At 41.5% G+C, this 10,048-nt stretch overlaps 2 long non-coding RNA genes across 2 annotated transcripts in view; one reads left to right on the plus strand and one right to left on the minus strand.

Moving 5' to 3' along the window:
* The window catches only part of LOC120396013, a 29,413-nt gene extending 24,157 nt beyond the window's left edge, over nt 1-5,256 (minus strand). Inside the window, exon 1 of the long non-coding RNA XR_005592925.1 lies at nt 5,165-5,256. This is a non-coding gene — a long non-coding RNA (uncharacterized LOC120396013). The remainder of the gene's footprint in view (nt 1-5,164) is intronic.
* LOC120396012 lies at nt 4,831-9,508 on the plus strand. Its single transcript, XR_005592924.1, has 4 exons — nt 4,831-4,998; nt 5,266-5,513; nt 6,413-6,525; nt 9,364-9,508. It is a non-coding gene; the product is annotated as an uncharacterized LOC120396012 (long non-coding RNA).
* The last annotated feature ends 540 nt before the right edge of the window (nt 9,509-10,048 follow it).

The raw sequence follows: 10,048 nt of genomic DNA on the forward strand, positions 1-10,048 counted from the left end.
TTCAGCTCTAAATTTTATGTCACAGTGGAGCTCTCTGTTAAAAAATAGTGCTCAAGAAAGCTGTGGGCAATGAAATGGAAGCAGTAAATGAAGTTCTCTGCCTATAGGACAAACAGAATGCAATCAGCAGCAGTGTAAGCATCCACCTGCTTTCTCTCACTCCTGAGCTAGAGGGACCAGCCCTGAGCTGAGAAGGTATTTAATTCTCCATACCCATTCAACCCTTGAGCCTTTTACAGAGAGTCAGCCAGCCTGCCAATTACTCTGGGATATTTTTGTGACACAGCAACCTGCCTTATTCACTAAGAAGCGAGCTGAGTTCCCTATATAACAGGATACTGATTGGAGAGTTAAAGTAACAAAGGCAAAAGGGTAGATTGCAGCCAGCCCCTGAGAAGGATTCAAGGGGATGGCTGTTATTGCAATTCTTGTGCTCTCCTGAGCAGAAAGGCTTGTGCTAGCTACTCAAAAGAGACAGGGAGAAGTCAGTGCTATGGCTGGATGAGGATGGGAGCATACCCTGCACCCCCTTAAGGGATGTTATGATCACATAGTCATAGGTGCCGGACTTCCCCTCTTTTCCCTGGGTGCTCAACCCCACCCTCTGCCCCTAGCCCCACCCCCAGTGCATCCCTTCCCCATAGTCCTGTCCCCGCCCCACCCCACCTCTTCCCCAACCCCATTTGAACCCCTTCCCCAAAGTCCCTGCCCCAACTCCACCTCCTCCCTGCCCCTATTCCAACTCCCTCCCCAAATCCCCACCTCCTCCCCTGAGCATGCCACATTCCCACTCCTCCCTCTCCCTCCTGGAGCTTGGTACAGCTCTTTGGTGGCAGCCCGGCGGGAAATGCTGGGAGGTAGGTGGAGGAGTGGGATGCGGTATGCTCAGAGGGGGAGAGGAGCTTGGCTGCCACTGGGTGCAGAGCACCCACTAATTTTTCCCCATGGGTGCTCCAGCCCCAGAGCACACACGGAGTCGGCGCCTATGCACACAGTCTCTCCTGTGAGTCACTGAGACACAATGGGAAGTATTCGTCTCTGCACTGCAGCCTCTTTGTGCCAGCTAGAAAATCCCCCTGGGAAGATATTCCTGACAGTAGGATTCCTCATCATAACATTCATCAGCTCTGCACCCCAGCTCCCAACCCTAAGCTGAAGCCCTCAGTGCAGAGCACATTCTAAGGTAGGTGGAAATGGGAATGATTTGTGTCTATGCCATGGCTGTTAACCAGCTGCAGAAGGCTCTTCAGGGCCATGGGCAGGGGTGCTGGAACAATCTGTATAATTGAGAGCTGAGAGCCATTGGACCGAACTGTAAACCCTGTATATAATGGAAACCACTTCAAGCCAGAGGGTGCTGCTGCATCCCCCGCACCTCTAGTTCCAGCACCTCTGGTCATGGGCAGCCCCAGGCACAATTTCTAACCTGTGCTGATGGCTAGTTTAGTCTCAGAACTGAGTAGGTACTGGCCATTTCCCATCAATCCCAGGACCAGTGTAGGGAAGGGAAGAATCTGGCCCCAACCTTCCTGGAGCTCCTGCTGGAGCAGTGAATACCTGCATCACCCCCAACTGAGGGCTGTACATTAATGATCCCTTACCTTACAATTGAAGAGACCTGACAAAGACATGGCCCTGTTATAATACAGTTCTGTCTCTCTCCTCCTCATTGCTATTTGTATAGTAACCACTGATTTCTAGGTCATCTGCTCATTGTCTAGTTAGTTACACCCACACTTACAGGCAAGCTCCAGGAGGATCCTTTGTTGGGTGGAATAAAGGAACCACATTTTCATTTCACTGCACTTTGTTCTGTTTCATTATTAGTTCAGTGTGCAGCTAATTGAACTGATCATGGCAATAAAAAGCTTAGAGGTTGCACTTGTAATGATCCTATAAAATTCAGTACAAAACATTATTAAAAGTGTTCTTGAAAATAGGTAAATTCAAGGCACAAAATTCATGGTGGATCCAGTGGGGATATTTGGATTAGAGGTTTTGCTCCTTTGAGCAGCAAACAACCAAAATATGCCAAGATGTCTGCTAAATTATCTAGCAGAGCTCCACCAACCAGAAAGCAGCTGTAACAGTTATTTAATCCGGTCAGTGCTGCAGACTGTAATGTTAGGCAGGCAATTGCTCCTCCAACTGCTGGAGATGGAACATGCTGTGACCATCGTTGCCAAAAAGTCAGCTGGACCCTAATGGAAATTCCAGGTGAAAAATTTCAGTTGGTTCCAACTGGCAACTAAGTTTTGGAGCAATGCAATAGGTCTTGTAGTCTAGGGTTCCTTAAATGATCAGTTCCTGTAACTACCACCACCTCTCTCCTTCATGTCAGTCACCAAATAAACAAAGACCACACAACCCCTTCTCTCCACAGCCAAATGTAAACAGGCATAATTTGTAGCAAGAATGGAGGAAGAAAAAACACATTTACCAATTCAGCATCATCAAGAGGCTCGCCTAGTCAGGAAACCACATAAACTTTTACTGTAGCTCTTGTCCTCTCTCGCCTCCTAATGCTTGTTGAACTTATCTGCATGCCTTGTCCAGGGAAGCTGCGAGCTGTTTGGGGTGGTGACTGTTTTTCTTTATGTTTTCACAGTGCCTAACAAAACAACCCCTCTCCCTCCCAACCCCTCTCCCACCTCATTGAGGACCTTAGGTGTTACTATAAATAGATCTAATAAAACTGTTCCTCCACAAGAAAGGTACAGAAACAACTAGAAATCGAGATACCTGCTGAGGGGTTCTAATGAAGTCTATTGGAATTTCTGCTTGGAGTCCAAGACAAATCCATTTAGTATATACAGTCTAAGACAGTAACTTTTACCTTCAGAGCCTCTGCCTTCCTGATGATGTGTAATTGTTCCTGGGCAAGTCTAGCTATATTCCAAAATACTGTAATAGGCTTCTAGTGAAATGCTACCATTCTATATGTTTACGTAGGTAAATACTGTAGGAGAGTTCATATTAGAGATAGGCCAAAGAGAGAGTGTTTGGATCTAGAATAATTTTAGACTAGAGTTTGAGCCTGTGACATTTGAATTCAAGATGGTGGTAATCTGCTACGATCAGCCATTTTAGTGAAATTGTTACCATCTTCCTCTGAATCAGAGTTGGATTTAGAAAATAGGCCTCATCTAGTCTGGGATTCATCCCAGAACTGAAATGGATGTCAGGCTTGGATCCAAGGATTTAAAATCTGGGCCCACATGCAGTAGTTATGATTGTAATAGTATTTAAATCTTGCATATTTTTGACAGGAGCTGTGACTGGAAAACCATTAATAATTGAATTCTAATGACTGATGACATGCATTGTCTCTGAGAAAATATTCTTGGCAGAGGAGTATATGAGGTGATAAATAGCTTTTGAGAATGTCAAATGCCTGGAAAAACCCTTTATTGTAAACATAATCCAGTCCCATGAAGGTCATCCCTATTTGGTGACAAAAAATTAAAAAACCCACAACCCAAGATATTTTGAACCAGGGACTATAAAAGTTTTGTGCTGCTTCCTTCTCTTGCTGTTCACTGATAATTGTTGAACACAACAGCTGTGTAGTAAGGGGAGTGAGGTAATTGGATGTAGATGATAGCCAATATGGATTTCAATGTCCTTTGTTAGATAATATAATGACCTAGTTAATGCATTGGACTTCTTAAATAAGCATAGGTCCTTTGCAAGCTATTAGTGCCTTGTATTCATGAGAAGTACAATACCTAAATATCACTTTTCCATGACATTTTAAACAGTGAGTAACAGACATAAAAAGAATTGTAGGGCCCTGTATTTTGCTTGCTAGTAGATGCTGCTTTTACATAAAATTGAATGCATTTATTCATGCCATTTGGTAAAAAGGAGCCTCTGGTGTTGTGTAACAGAGAATAAAAGAACCTTGAAAAGATGAAAAATTGGAGAAGATGAGAGTCTTTCAGATTTGTTGCACTATTGCAGCTTCCTTTGGGAATGGATGGGGGCCTACACAAGTAGGAACAGAAAGGGACATTACCACCTCTGAAGGTAGAAAAATACACATTATAGTCACCACATTGCCTAAAACAGCATGTATTTCTATCAGGACTAAATATCTGCTGCTTTGTATATGCTGAATATTTAATTGGAATCCTTTTGTAGCAAGCAACATTGGCAGAGGGAAAAGCAAGTTTGCCAGTTATATGTTTTCTTTTCCTTCTCTTCTGTTCCATGCTAATTGACACATCTAATGTTCTTTAGACTTGGAGAATGAATTTTTAAAGGCAAAAAGTTTGGATGCAAATTTAACAGCTAAGAGTATTTCTCAGATGCTATATTGTGACTTCAAAATAGCATTTAGCCAAGAGTTAGAGTGACCAACTGTTCCTGGTTTTCTGGATTGGTTCCTTTCTATTAGCATCTGTTCCTTAATTAGGTGCAATATGTTCCTTACTTCTACTTGCTAGGTTTAAGATGCAGTGCTCAGTGACTGACACCAATTCCTTTCACTCCCTGTCTACCGTGGACTCAATTAATTCTGAACAGGGAAGGGCATATATGGCTGTACAAACTTCCATTTGGACACACAGTAACACTTCACAAAGCTGATATCCCATTGCCACATTACTGCAAGTTACAGAGTGCATGGGCACTCACACTCACACCTCCCTTTCCTGGGGCCAGCTGTGGAAAACAGGCCTCCTGCATCTCCATGGCAGCTTGTAGAGGATGTGGGCTCTTTTGACCTTGCCCAGCAGGTTACCCTACTGTAAGCTGGTTATTCTAGAATTCCCAGAGCTTGGTTGTGACTGAGAAAACTTGGTTTAGTTCCATAGGGCCGTTAGTATCCTAGGTGTGACAAATCGTAGGGCAGGAGCATCAGACACATTCTATGGGAGGTCCATATTTCATTTTGAAGAGGGGGCTGGCACCAAGGCTACAAGTTTATCATATGATATGGCTCCCAGCACACCAGAACTCACTGATGTCAATGGGAACTTTGCACAAGGACTGAGGGTAGAGTGTGGCCTTTACTTAGTTACTATAGTTGGGCTCTGAATGGGTGCTCAAGTGAGAGGGTGCAAGAAGCTTCTGGGTATAAGCCCTCTGGGCACAGCAACATTACCTGTTGGTGCTAACTACCCAAAAGAGGCCAAGGAAGAGTTCTCCTCCCCAATCTCACCTCAGTGCAGACTCCAATGGGAAATCTTCCACAGAGAGCTGCCCAGACTCTATAGTGGCTCTACCATAATGAATACTTTTCTCCTCCACCACCTCTCTTAGAGCACTGGCAGGTGGAGCATTTAAAAGGGAGGTGATTCAGAGACAGCTGCTTCTCACCAGCTGTGCCAGCAGACTTCAGTGATTCATAGATTCCAAGGCCAGAAAGGACAATTGTGATAATCCAGTCTGACCTCCTTTGTAACACAGGCACAGAACTTCCCCAAAGTAATTAATTGTGAATAGCTTTTAGAAAAACAGCCAACCTTGATTTTAAAATTGCCAGTGATGAAGAAACCCCCACAGCACAGGTAAAGTGTTCCAGTTGTTAATTATCCTCATTGGCAAAAATTTATGCCTTATATCCAGGCTGAATTTGTCTAGCTTCAACTTCCAGTCATTGGATCATGTTATACCTTGCTCGGTTAGATTGAAGAGCCCATTATTAAATATTTGTGTTACATGTAGATATTTATAGAATGTGATCAAGTCTTCAGAGATTGGTTACAGATGACTAGAGCTTAACCAACTCTTTGTTAAGCTAAATAGACTGAGTTTCTTGAATCTATCACTCATAGGTCTTCTCTGAACCCTCTCCAATTTATCAACATCCTTTTTGAATTGTGGGCTCCAGAACTGGACACAATAGCAGTGGTTGCATGAGAGCCAAATACAGAAGTAAAATAACCTCTCTACTCCAACTTAGGGGGGAAGGATAGCTCAGTGGTTTGAGCATTGGCCAGCTAAACCTAGGGTTGTAAGCTCAATTCTTGAGGGAGCCATTTGGGGATTGGTCCTGCTTTAAGCAGGGGGTTGGATTAGATGATCTCCTGAGGTCCCTTCCAACCCTAATATTCTATGAACTCAAGATTCCCCTCTTTATGCATCCCAGGATTGTGTTAGCCCTTTTGGCTACAGAGTCACTGAGAACTCATGTTCAGCTGATTATCCACCAAAACCCCAAAATCTTTTTCAGAGTCACTGCTTCTCACGATAGAGTCCCCAATTCTGTAAGTATGTCCTACAGTCCCTGTTCCTAGATGTACATTTACATTTAGCAGTATTAAAATGCATAGTTTTTTTGTGCCCAGTTTACCAAGCAATCCAGATCGCTTTGTGTCAGTAACCTCTCATCTTCATTATTTACCACTACCCAAAGTTTTGAGTCATCTGTAAACTTTATCCATGATGATTTTGTGTTTTCTTCCAGGTCACTGATAAGCATGTTGAAGAGCATAGGGCCAAGAACTAATCCTTGTGGACCCTACTGAAAATGCAGCCACTCAATGACAATTTCTCATTTACAATTACAATTTGACACTTGTGAGTGAACAAGTTTTTAATCCATTTTATGTGTGCCATGGTAATTCTATATCATTATTATTTTTTAATCAAAGTGTCATGCAGTACCAAGTCGAATGCCTTATAGAAGTCCAAGTATATTAATGCAATGCTATTAACTTTATCAACCAAATTTGTAATCTTATCAAAAAATATATCAAGTTAGTTTGACAGGAACTATTTTCCATAAACCTATGTTGATTTGCATTAATTAAATTATCTTCCTTTAATTCTTTATGAGTTGAGTCCCATATCAGCTGCTCCATGATCTTGCTTGGGAGCGATATCTGGCAGACAGGCCACTAATTACATGGATCATCCTATTTACCCCTTTTAAAAATTGGCATAACATTAGCTTTCTTCCAGTCTTCTGGAACGTCCCCAATGTTCCAATACTTATTGAACATCAACATTCATGGTCCAGCGAGCTCCTCAGCCATCTGTTTTAAAGCTCTTGGATGCAAGTTGTCTGGACCTTCTGATTTTAAAAAGTTCAACTTTAGTAGCTATTGTTTAACATCCTCTAGTGATACTAATGGCCTGGAAAAAGCATTATCATCACCATATCATGCGACTCTATCAGCCGTTTCCCCCAAATACACAACAGAAATATTTATTGAACTCTTCTGCCTTTTCTGCATTATTACTGATAATTCTATCATTTCCAACTAGTAATGGACCAATATCATTGTCAGGATTCTTTTTGTTCTAATTTAAAAAACAACAACAACAACAACCCCTTCTTATTGTCCTTAACTCTGCCAGCCATAGCTTTCTCCTGATGATCCTTTGCTTCCCTTGTCAATTTTCTATAATTTCTAACTTCTGATTTATATTCATTACTCTCAACTTCCCCTTTCTTCCATTTATCATATATTATTTTGTTATTTTTTAATAGCTGCCTTCACTTTCCTTCTAAGCACAGCCTTCTTCCTCAGTTGTGGGATTGTGGATTTTTGGGCATCTAGTAAGGTGTTATTAAATGATTTCTAATTATGATTCACATTTTTCTAATTAAATTCTTCCTCTCAGTTGACTTGGCCCATAATTGTTTGCAGCTTTGTGAAACTGATCCTTTTAAAGTACCAAGTATAGGAATCAGTCATCCTGTTCCCTAGTGTTAGTTGGTGGTCTGTGCCAGGCACCACCTGGCACAGACCATCTTGCGCTTTATCTGTCAGGACACTGATCTGTAAACATTCAAGATCAATTTATTCTGAGCTATCAGTGACTCAGAAACAGATAATGACATTTCTGACAGGATGGGGGGGGGCGCAGAAGTACAGGAAAAAAATGTTATTTTTATTCTTCCCCTTCTTCTGAACAGGGAGTGGGGAAGTCCAGCAGTAGTTGATTTATCTCCCCCCTGCTCAGTCCTCTTGATGGGGACTGAGTCAGAAGAAAGGCATAGGCACTAAGGCTCAGATCCTGAAAGTTTTTTAGATGCCTAACTTCAGTGGAAGTTAGGTGCCTAAATACCTTTGAGGATCTTGGCCTGAGCGCCTGGGACAGAAAAGATGGTGCTATGGAGCTAAGAACATTAGCTGGGTGTTTCTGTTAAAATAATCACCAGTTACACAGTTATCATTGTTGACGTTTATAACATTACCACTAGGCTTCAGAGCTAATGTAATGAACTGAAATGACTGGGGCCAAGTCACCCACCCACTCTTTAGGGTGATTGGTTCAAGATGTCTGTCTATTGTCTCAGGAAGTCTACATTGCATCAGTTCATACTGCAAAGTCTGTCTCTGCAACCAAGTGGGCTAATTTCCGTGTTGTTTTTATTGGTGATAGTTTAAATTTTACAGAACCCTAGAATGACACAGGGATCAAATTAATACAGCAAACAAGCTTCTTCCAACCCACAGGCTTAGAACTTGACCTCCACAACATGGAGAGTGAAACATCTCTTGTAACACTATGAAGAATTCTCCCTCTTTTGTAACAATGGGCAGCCCATTGTTATTCGCTTTACAGCCTGAATTCCTCTTACAAGTCATGCCACAGAATCCCCCTCCCTGTGCAATATGTCTTCAAAGATAACTATTATCTCTCCAGTTAAACTTTAACAACTAGGGATGAGAAGAGACCTTTGTCCCAGAGATAAGTTCGGAGGTGTTATAAGGTTATTACATTGTGAATAATATATTTAACCTCATTTATGAAAGAAGAAGAAGAAGAAAAGTAAGCTCATTGAGGTCTCCTCTGCTGTTGATGATTGTTGTTATGGAAAAATAAGAACCTTCTCCCCTAAACTCTTTGGTACAAAGGGAAAGGAATAAAACAGAATTTATTTTAATCAAATTTAATACATTTTAATGTGTTTGTAAAATTTACTTTATTTGCATGTATTTAGGTCTTGGACATACACTAGGCCTGATTGCTGTAAAGGGACTCAGTGCAGATATACAAATGCCTGCAATTCATTGCAGGCGCAAAATGGAGGGGGCAAATAATTGAGGGTGCAACATTTCTTCCACAAGGATTAATTAAGTGATTAAGAAATAAAATGACTGGTTCCATGAAGTGCAAAAGAATAAACTAGGGAGAATGCCTGAACTTTTCAATTTACTAAAATGTGTGCTGCAAACGGAGGTTCTCCCTCAATCCATTCCCACTCTCAGATTCCTTCCTTGACAAAAGCTGTGAAGGCAAACCATAACTTATCCGAAACTCTACTACATTTGTTCAGAACAACTCGGCATTGTCAGTTCATATGTTATACTGAGCTGGTGAGCTTGGTTCACATCCTAAAGTGAACACAGGTCCATATCATTAAAAATATCCTCACCACACAATTGTCACCTTGTTTGACAGTCTCAGCAGAGAGGACCAGACTGAATAGGTGTGGTGAATGAAATAGCTTTTCACACCCAGTGGAGTTGCTTATGGCGGAATGAAGGGGCAGCGTGTGGGAGCTTGCACAGCTACTGGACCTGTTATTTTCATTCTGAAATTTATTAAAAAAGGAACAACTCTTTTTGTTTGTTTCCTAAAGTTTTCATGATTTTTTTTTAACCCACAATTTTTTGTCCCCCCTTTGTCCTTTTTCCATTTTGCCACTGAAAAAGGAGGAGACGGGGGGAAATGGGGAGAGAAATATTTAAAAAAAAAAAAAACTTTTCATTTAATCAAATGAATTATCTTGAAAAAAAAATCAATGGGCCTGAGCGTCAGCAAATGTAAATCAGTTTGAATCCATTGAAGACAACAGAGCTAGGCCTATATCCACTGAGGATCTGCCCCTTACTGTACAGGGAGTGGCAACTATGACTAGGAAGAACAAAGTCCTTAAAAACAGTCTGGAAGAAGTAACATTTTAATTTACAACATGTGCATATAAACCTAATGACCCCATCCTGCAGGTACTTAGTGTTTTAGACTTTTTGTCTTATATGCTCTCGAAACTTATTTTTCTTGCTCTGGATGGGTTACATTGGCCTCTCATTGCCTCATGGGACAGGTACAAAACATTTACACGCATAAAGGTGCTCTTATCTAG

The sequence above is a fragment of the Mauremys reevesii genome, linkage group 1, assembly GCF_016161935.1.
Source record: "Mauremys reevesii isolate NIE-2019 linkage group 1, ASM1616193v1, whole genome shotgun sequence".
Classification (NCBI taxonomy): domain Eukaryota; kingdom Metazoa; phylum Chordata; order Testudines; family Geoemydidae; genus Mauremys; species Mauremys reevesii.